At 40.4% G+C, this 8813-nt stretch overlaps 1 protein-coding gene across 9 annotated transcripts in view; it reads left to right on the top strand.

The window, feature by feature from the left end:
- The first annotated feature begins 346 nt into the window (after positions 1 to 346).
- The window catches only part of CTNNA2 (catenin alpha 2), a 1085794-nt gene continuing 1077327 nt past the window's right edge, over positions 347 to 8813 (top strand). For 4 of the 9 annotated variants that reach the window (XM_001499457.6, XM_070236225.1, XM_005599873.4 and 1 more), the window contains exon 1: positions 347 to 819. The gene's annotated coding sequence lies outside the window, so the exon portion shown is untranslated. Of the gene's footprint in view, positions 820 to 1173; positions 1193 to 8813 lie in introns of those variants that run through there. The other 5 variants (XM_070236226.1, XM_070236224.1, XM_070236223.1 and 2 more) reach the window with 2 other exon arrangements.

The raw sequence follows: 8813 nt of genomic DNA, 5'->3' as shown, positions 1-8813 counted from the left end.
CAAATGCTCCATTTGTTTTAATACTTCTATCCTTTTCTAGGTCCTTTTAAAGTCTGATTCTCCTCCCTTTGGGACTCTAGGTCTCAACAAACGTCCCTCCCGAGTCAGTCTACCTCCCCGCACAGGGGCTCTGCTCTTCTCCTGCCATGTGTCCGCGCCCTCTCGGGCTCACCCTTTCTTCCTACTCGGCAACCCCCGTCACCTTCTCCCCACCAAGACCTCTCCCGCCCCGGGTCTCTGTCCCGGGTCCTCGCGGCTCCCAGAGGCTGAGCTCTGGTCCCCGCCCGCAAAGTAACGCGGTTGTCATGGACACGGCACCTGCGCCCTTCGGTGGTGCCCCTTCGCCGCCGTCCCCTCCCCCCACCTGCGGCGCAGAGCCTGTCTCGCTTCCCCAGCTCCGCCCTCGCCCCGCCCGCTCCGCGCTCCCCAGGCCGCGCGCGCCCGCGTCCCCCCTACCCCGTGCCTCCCCCAGCCCCGCGGAGCCACGGAGGCCGCGGGGGCGCGCGAGCGAGCAAGCGGCCGCGCCTGCGCACTGACCGCCTCCCCTAGCGGCGATCCGGGCCGCTGCCGCTCGAGCTTGGGCAGGACGCGGGGCGGGCGGGGGGAGGGGGGAGCGGCTTCGCTTCCAGCCCCGAGTGAGGCGGAGACCCAGGCTGGCGGGCGGAGCAGGAGGCACCGCACCTCGGCCAGAGGCGGCTGCAGCAGCTGCTGCCCTCGTCCCCGCCGCCGCCTCTCCAGTTCCTTCTGTGATTACCGCTCCAGCTGCTGGGAACCGGCGAGAAAGAGGAGGAGGCGAGAAACTCCCACCGACCCACAGAGGTGAGTCCCAGACAGAGCATCCTCCATCCTTGCCTGCCTCCTTCCCTGCCTCCCTCCCATCCTCTCTATCCTCCCCTCCCTCCCGGCTCCCCAACCCTCCCGCCCTCATCCTTCCCAACATCCCTCTCTCCTCTCCCCTCCTTTCTCTCTTCTAGCCTTTCTTTCATCCCTTTCTTCCTCTCTCCCAGCCCCACTTCCTTCCCACCCTTTCTTTCTTCCTTGTCTTCCTTTCAGCCACTCGTCCTAGAGCGCAGCTCTGCATCCCTTTCCTCTTGTCTCCATCTCTTTATTTTCCCCCTTCTTCACCCCTTCCCCGGTGGGAGATCCTCTGCCTGCTACAACTGTCCGGATTCAGGGGCTTCCAGAAAATTGGGTACATATATTGAAAGACACACTTTTGCACAGCTGTTGCCCTGCAGGTCCCTAAATTATTTGGATTAAGGGTCAAGTTGAATAGAGTACTGGGAACTGGAAGGCGAAGAGGGTCGAGGAACAATCTATGGATTTGTGCTGTATTAGGGTGGGGGTGGGGAGAGTTGTCACTTAGATATGTTGCCAACACCCCTTACACCCCTCTTTAGCAGTTTCTTTTTTCCTCCTGAGAATTGCATATTCCCAGTGCGTGTCTCACTAATTTAAAATCCAGCTTTCCCTGCTTTGATTGTCTCTCTGAGAAGCCACAAGGAAAGAAGAGAAGAGAGGAAGAGGGGAGGGGAGAGAAAGGGTGGTGGCAGTGGCCGCTGGTATCCTTTTCCCCTAGGCCTCTTTGGGTTGATATTTTCAAACGACCCGCCTAATATTTGGCTTGGAATTGAACCCATGTGCCCTTAGTCCTGTCACTATCTACTTCAAAGGCAGAAACTCTCTAAACTTTAATGCGTGTGCACCACAGCGTTATTTATGGAATGTTTTGGTCAATATACAAAACACTAAGGTAGACTGATTTGGCAAAATAGGGAGCAAAAGGGTGGAAGAGATGCACTTTTGTTCATTATGGGTTAACTTCTAAAGGAGGACAATGGAGAGACAGTTTTTGGAGTAATGAGGTTATATTCCACAGGCTTATAAATATACCATTTTGATAGTGTTAGCTGTCTTACAGCCTTTCACAGGTACCCTTACCCCTTCTCATCCACCTTATGGGGATTGTGAAGATGTTTGAAGAGAAACATGCTGTGTGGTTCTGTTTGTGGTTTATACCAATGGAAAAATTGAATTAGCTCCGGGACCATTATTAGTAATTTAAAATTTCAGATTTTGCACCACTTATTTTCACCAAATGATATATTTTACTTTGCATTCTTTAACTTACACTCTAAGCCCTTTTATTATATATATTAACAGTAATTTGGCAGTCTTCCTTTTTGCAAGCATTGCTGCTGAAAAGTTTATTCATACATGGCGGGACAGCCATGCCTCAGAATGTTTAGTGTATTCATCATTTCAGAAAGGTCCAACAAACAGTATAAGTATAAATCAGAAATGGAGTATTTAGAAGCCTGTATTTTACCTTATCTGTATTCTCCTTTTAAAAAACCAAAAACCTTAATATCTGTAGAATAGCTGTGTTTTATGTTTAATGAATGTGTGGGGAGGAACTGAAATTAATGGCAGATTCAATGAAGCTGCCAATAAGAAACTATACTTTGGAGCAAATTATTGATTTTTTTCTTTTCATTTAAATTATGATATGCCAGGAGTGCAATATGTGCTTTTGCATTTTATGAGGATGTAAAGTAGAAGTTTGGATGAAGAGAATTACCTTCCAGAGTGATTGAGTGCTGATTTGATGAAGAGCTGATACAGTTAATCATCTGAATCAGCTTTTGGGAAGTGTGTGATATTAGAAATGATGGACCCACCCCTTGCCCCAACTCCCTTTGGTAGGAATGCAATTCCATTAATGGCTTGGCTGACTCTTAAGCCATGTGGCAGAAGCTTGGTTGAATTATCAGTGTTACCAACATCCTGATGCGCAATTGCAATCGACCCTGTCTGTAGTTGAGCGGTTACATTAATAGTGAACACAGTTGTAATAGGGGTGTTTGTTGTTGTTGTTGTTCCTTTTCCTGGAATGCCTGATGCTAGTGAAAGCCTTTGGTAGTAATTATATATGACTATAAGTAAGTTTTATCCTAATTTACTTTCAAATGACTTTTTCCCTTCCAACATCTCTACTGCTCTTTCTTTGTGGGGCTACATAGTTGTAAGTATGGGGAAGAAGCAGCCCCCTCAGTCAGCCCTGCTCTTTATTTATTGCAGTTTTGCTGCACAGAGTAATGTAGGTGTATGCCTCAGTTTTTAATACTGCACTTACTATGGAAAGAAAGGTACCTTTTATTTGTCTCTTTTGTAAATATCCATCCACTTAGGGAAAACAAAATATACAAGGTGATTAAAGAATAGAAAATAAAATAACATTTGTTTACAGCAAGATTTTGAGAGATGAGTAAAATTAACAAGATAGGAAATAAAAGAGGAATTAGTGTCTTTAAAAAAGCAGCCTGCTACTCTGACCATAATCCAGTTTACAGATAAAGGCCAACTTCCTCTGAAGAATTTGATTTCTTGATGCCTCTGTCTTTAGTTGACTGGACCTTTAAGAATATGGTACAGATAAAGACCCAACAGAACATGTCATGGACCCAAGGAAATATCTTGGATACGTTTTCTGTGCCTCCCTTCCTCAGAACTCTTAAAACCTGCCCAACACCGTGTTAAGTGGTATGAGGTATTGGAAAGAAGTAAAAGACACTCTCTGACCTTAGCTGACAGTGTAGTTGAGGAGAACAGGCATTTGCGTGAGGTCATATTTCACCATGGCAAAGAACAAGATCTTTGCAGAACTTTAGGCTTGAGTGCATACTCTACTTAAGTAGTAGAGTGTTGTGCCCTTGCTTGCTATCGAAGTCTCTTTCCTCGTTTACAAAATGGGAATTATGGTAGCCTCTGATTGCTTTAAGGGTTAAATGTGTGAAGCACATTACTTGGTACAAACAAAGCATGTTTTGGGTACTGTTATTATAATTAGGAGAAATGGTTTAAAAACAATCCAAGATAATATATGATTATGTACTGGAAAGAAATGAAGAGCAAGTTAAGTGTTAGAGGAATTCCGAAGAGGACAGAGATTGATGTGGCCAGGGAAAGATGATCTTCAGGAGTAGCACTGGAGCTGGGGCAGAGACTTCTCGGAAGCATTTCATGCAGGGTGGGTACCGCAGCTGGAACAAAAGCAGAAAGAGAAGAGGAAGCACAGTGTGTTTGGAAAGACTAGTGGCATATTTGGTATACTGGTGAGTGTATGAAAAAGAGTTAAACATATAAAATCAAGAGTAATTACATTATCACTTGGGATAAGACACCTTGTTGTAGTGTGGGATCCCTTTCCTCACAGAGTGTTCAGCTACCCAGGGAAGCTTGTTTGCCTTCTTTCTCACCCAGAGCCCCATCCCAAGACACAGAATCCAAGGTCTCCGTCACAGTGAGGACCCAGAGTATTCTTTTTATTCCTTTTCTTTAAACTTTGATGTAGAGAGAAAACTTGACCTTTCTAAACAACAAAAATTTAGTATTATGGTTATCACAACTCTCTCTTGTTTTGCCTCAAGCCATGAATATTCAGGAACCATATCTTGGAGAATAATAAGCAGGATTATTTTATTTTGACATATATGAAGCCAGTAATTGTTAGGGTAATTGTATTTCCAGCAACTTTATTTTTATTTCATTGTTGACTTTTCCTAATTACTACGGTTCGTTTATTTTTTTTTTTTTGGGGTGTTCAAGATTGTTAATTATTCCAAATGGATTATGATCTTTTAAGTGTTTTACTGGGAGACTAAGGTATGATGATGACACAGAATCTGTCTGGGAACGTGCACTGAGCAAGTTAAATATCTGCTCAATGTGGGGTGACAACAGCTCACTGGCTATGTCTGTTGGTACACCTTTATTTTTGGTTGGTATTCATTAACTGTTTTGAAATATATATCCATTAAATGTTTATTCGCCAGCATGAGTGATATGAATTATTTTACCAAAAAAAGGATTTGTAGAAAATTTTACCTGCAAGTTACAAGTGTCAGTATTTATAGGGCTCATATTTAACCCATTTTAATAGATAGACACACTTTCATGGCTTTCTCAAAAATAGTGAAATGCTCTTCTTATACTTATTATTTTGTAGTTATAATAATACACAAAATCGGTCTCATGAATATTATATAGTTATAAAGAGGAATGTATTTCTAAAAGTTAGCAGTTTAATAGGCTTTAGACTATAGCATTTTTATTTTCTATTTTGAGATTTTTCTCAATATTCTGATGTTTTAAAGATTCAGCGGATCTAAATAAAACATTTTTAAATGGCTCACTTTTAGTCAGTTTCATATTAAAACACCAGTCATTTTGGACAAACTTTACTTTTAGACATTTGTATTTTCTTTTTAAGTGAATTTTTACTTTGGAGATGAATTCAAACTCAACCACAAATATGCATTCTACAACTCTTTGACATTATTACTTGTAACACATTATAAAAAACACAAAGTGATAGTCTGACTTTATAAAGCTTAATTTTATAGGGCTTTTATTCCATTTTATGTAAAGACTGTATCTGTTTATACAACTCTTAGCTATTATTTTTCAGATGTGAAGACAATGTGCATTAACAGGAGTGAAAAAAGCAGTTGCATTCCCCATAAGTTAAGGTGGTGACCAAATGGAGAGACAAATGAATTAATTTTCTCCCATCTCTTGAGCTGAAAAATTTATAGCTGTCTGTTCCATTAGGGGTTTTCTATATTTTTGCTGTCATGCTGATACAATCCATGTTTTAGTTGTTTTAAACCATACACACACACACACACGTATGTATATTTCAGTTAACAGTCTTTAAAACTGGATTGTGGATGAAAAAAATACATATGTAAAATCAGATATTGGTTTTTCCGTATCTTGCTATTTTGTTTGCTCGGCTTTTTAGGGGAAGCCAAGCAATACAGCGCTCGCGGGAGTTGCCTGATGGCATAGAGATCCAAACCAAGTAACATCCTAACTTGCTCCAATGTTCCCACATGAAATGAATGGACATGCCACTGGGGTTGGGGTAAAATGAATAATCTAAATTTACCAGATCCCAAGGCTTCTAGGACCACAAAAGAAAATTGATAGGACACTTTTGGTATGTTCATGTTCTATAAATTTGGCTTATGTTGTTCATTACATATCTGCAGTAATCCAAGATCTTTTTTTATGGTGCCTTGATGTTTCACAACTAAAGCCATGAACTCTTGATGGAGATATGCCAATTTTCTCACAACCTACCTAGAAACCACAATGTTTCCATAAATGACCTGAGGATCTGGTGTTCCCATCTGATTGTAATTGTGCTCAGGCAGGGTTTGGTGAGAATCCAGTCTTCCAACTTTATCTTAAATTTGTAGGTCCTGAAGCAGTTGTTAATGCATCTTTCAGTAATGAGGCAGACATGTCCACTAACTATCTCAGAAAGAGCTAATTGTTCTCAACCGTTTCTAGGAAAGGATATCTCACAATTCTTGAGGGTTTGCTACTTGTTTTCATGTCTTTTCTTCAGGCATTGATACCTGCCAGAATAAGTTCACAAAATATGCTTTTTTTCCCCTCTAAGATGCAGAAATGGCATAAAGAAGTATATACAGAAATCATTAGGAAAAAATGTCTGCATGTAAATTTATCCTTCTATTAACTTATGCTTTCTATGTATTTTTTTTTTTATCAAAAGGTATTTTTTAAATACCTGCTCTGTGCAGAGCATTGGGCTAGAGATTATAATTTTATAAAAGCGCTCAATCAGAAATCAGGACCCTGGGCTATTCCTCTAGGTTTTCAACCAACTAACTAGTTAGTTAAATGACTCAACAAGCCTCAGACTCTCCAAGGCTTATTTATTTAATCTGTATTTTAGGTGACTTGGATTAGATGATATATAGAGTGTCTTCTAACTATAAAATTCTAGAATTCTACATGTGACTTTGCCTTAAAATTTCAAGGCGTAATCACTTACTTCTGACTGTGTTCTGTTTGTTTTTTCCTTTGGAAACATAAACTGCTGCTACACGAGAGAAAGCTTCACCTTCAGCAGTATAGGCTTTTCCTTTCCCAAGAAAATTGCAAATTTAGCTTCACAGAATCTCTGGGCCAAGGGAGAACTAAGGAACATTTCCCTTTCTTACCTCTCTATCCTTTCTTCTGTCTCCTTTTTTAAAATCCTTTCTGGGATGGAAGCACAAGTCAGTGGCTACCTCCATTAAGGGTCTAGCCCCGTGCGTAATTGGCTTGTTTGAGACTGTATGGTATTTATGAATTTAGAATAGGTAATATTTATTTAAGAAGTTATATATACTCTAAGGTTCTTATTTTTGCCTCAAGTACAGCAAAGTCTTGTTTATCCCCTAAATCCTACCCCATAGGACTCTGTGACCGCCAGTCTTTCTACTTATCCACCTCCAAATTTCCATTAAAATTTTTTGTAGTCAAATTTGTTGAGGTATGTTTTATATATAATCAACTGCATCCATTTTAAGTACTGTTGTGTTTTGACAAATATACCTGTGTAACCACCACTGCAATCAAGATGCAGAATATTTCCACTGCCGTAGAAAGTTTCCTTTTGCTTAATCTGCTTTCCATCTCTATAGATTAGTTTTTCCTGTTCTAGAAATGGATATAGATTGAATCATAAAATATGTACACATTTTTATCTCCTTCTTTCATTGAACATAATGTTTTTGAGATTTGTCTATGATTTTGAGTATATAAACTTCTGGAAGAAAATCTGGAGAAAATCTTTATGATTTTGGGTTCAGCAAAGATATCTTAGATAGAACCCAAAAAGCACTAATTATAAAATTCAGAGGAAAAAACACTAGATTTTACCAAAGTTATAAAAAGAAAACTTTGGCTCTTCAAAAGGCACAAGATTTGCTAGATCTCTGTTTCTCTATTTCTATCTCTATAGGTCTGACAAAGAACTAATTGTTCTAATTGTATATAACAGTCTTGCATCTCAATAAGACCACAAACCATCCAACTAAAAAATTAACAAGATTTTGGAAGAGATATTTCACAAAAGGATTTATGCAAATGGCCACTGAGCACATGAAAAGGTATTTAACTCCATTATTCACCGAAATAATGAAATTTTAAAACCACAATATGATACCACTGTACAAACACTAGAATGGCTAAATTTGAAAAGACTGACAATACCAAGTTTTGAAGAGGACATGAAGCAACTGAAACACTCACATGTCATTGCTGGGAGTGTAACACTTTGGGAAACAGTTTGGCAGTTTCTCTTAATGTTAAAAATACTCTTGCCATACAGCTCCGAAATTCTACTCCCAGGTGAAATGAAAACATATGTATAAAGACTTTTACATGAAAATTAATAGCAGCTTTTTTCATAATAGCTTCAAACTGAAAACAACCCAAATATCTGTTCAATTCCCATGTTAAAGTTACTCTTTTGAAATAGAAAACAAAGCTGCTGCTATATTTTTTAGAGATGTGCTGTTTACTATATAGAGATGGCCAGCCAAGGAAAGGGAATACATTCAAAATGGTTTGTAAAAGGGTTAAGAAATCCAGAGGATGGGCAGCTCCAGGTGCCAGATGGAGTCTTAGCTTTGCCTCAATGCCCTTCTCTCCACTTTGCCCCTCTGTGTCTAAACCTCATCCTCGGCCGGTGGTGTGATGGCTTCTGCAGTTCTAAGCACACCATCATGCAGCAGCAGTGTCTCTTCCAGAAAAATTAGGAAACCTTTTCCAAAAGTCCTCCCTTACCTCTTATCTCACTGGCCAGCACTGGATCCCATGGCCATCCCCAATCCAGTCAATGTTACATAAATGGAAAGAGAATACCATGCATGATAGAGTAATCAGGACCCACTTGCTGGGGCTGGGGCTGAGGTCAGCTTTCCCTGAAGCCCATGGCTATGTGGAGGAAG

This window comes from Equus caballus, chromosome 15 (genome assembly GCF_041296265.1).
Source record: "Equus caballus isolate H_3958 breed thoroughbred chromosome 15, TB-T2T, whole genome shotgun sequence".
Classification (NCBI taxonomy): Eukaryota; Metazoa; Chordata; class Mammalia; order Perissodactyla; family Equidae; genus Equus; species Equus caballus.
This window is presented reverse-complemented; position numbering and strand designations above follow the sequence as displayed.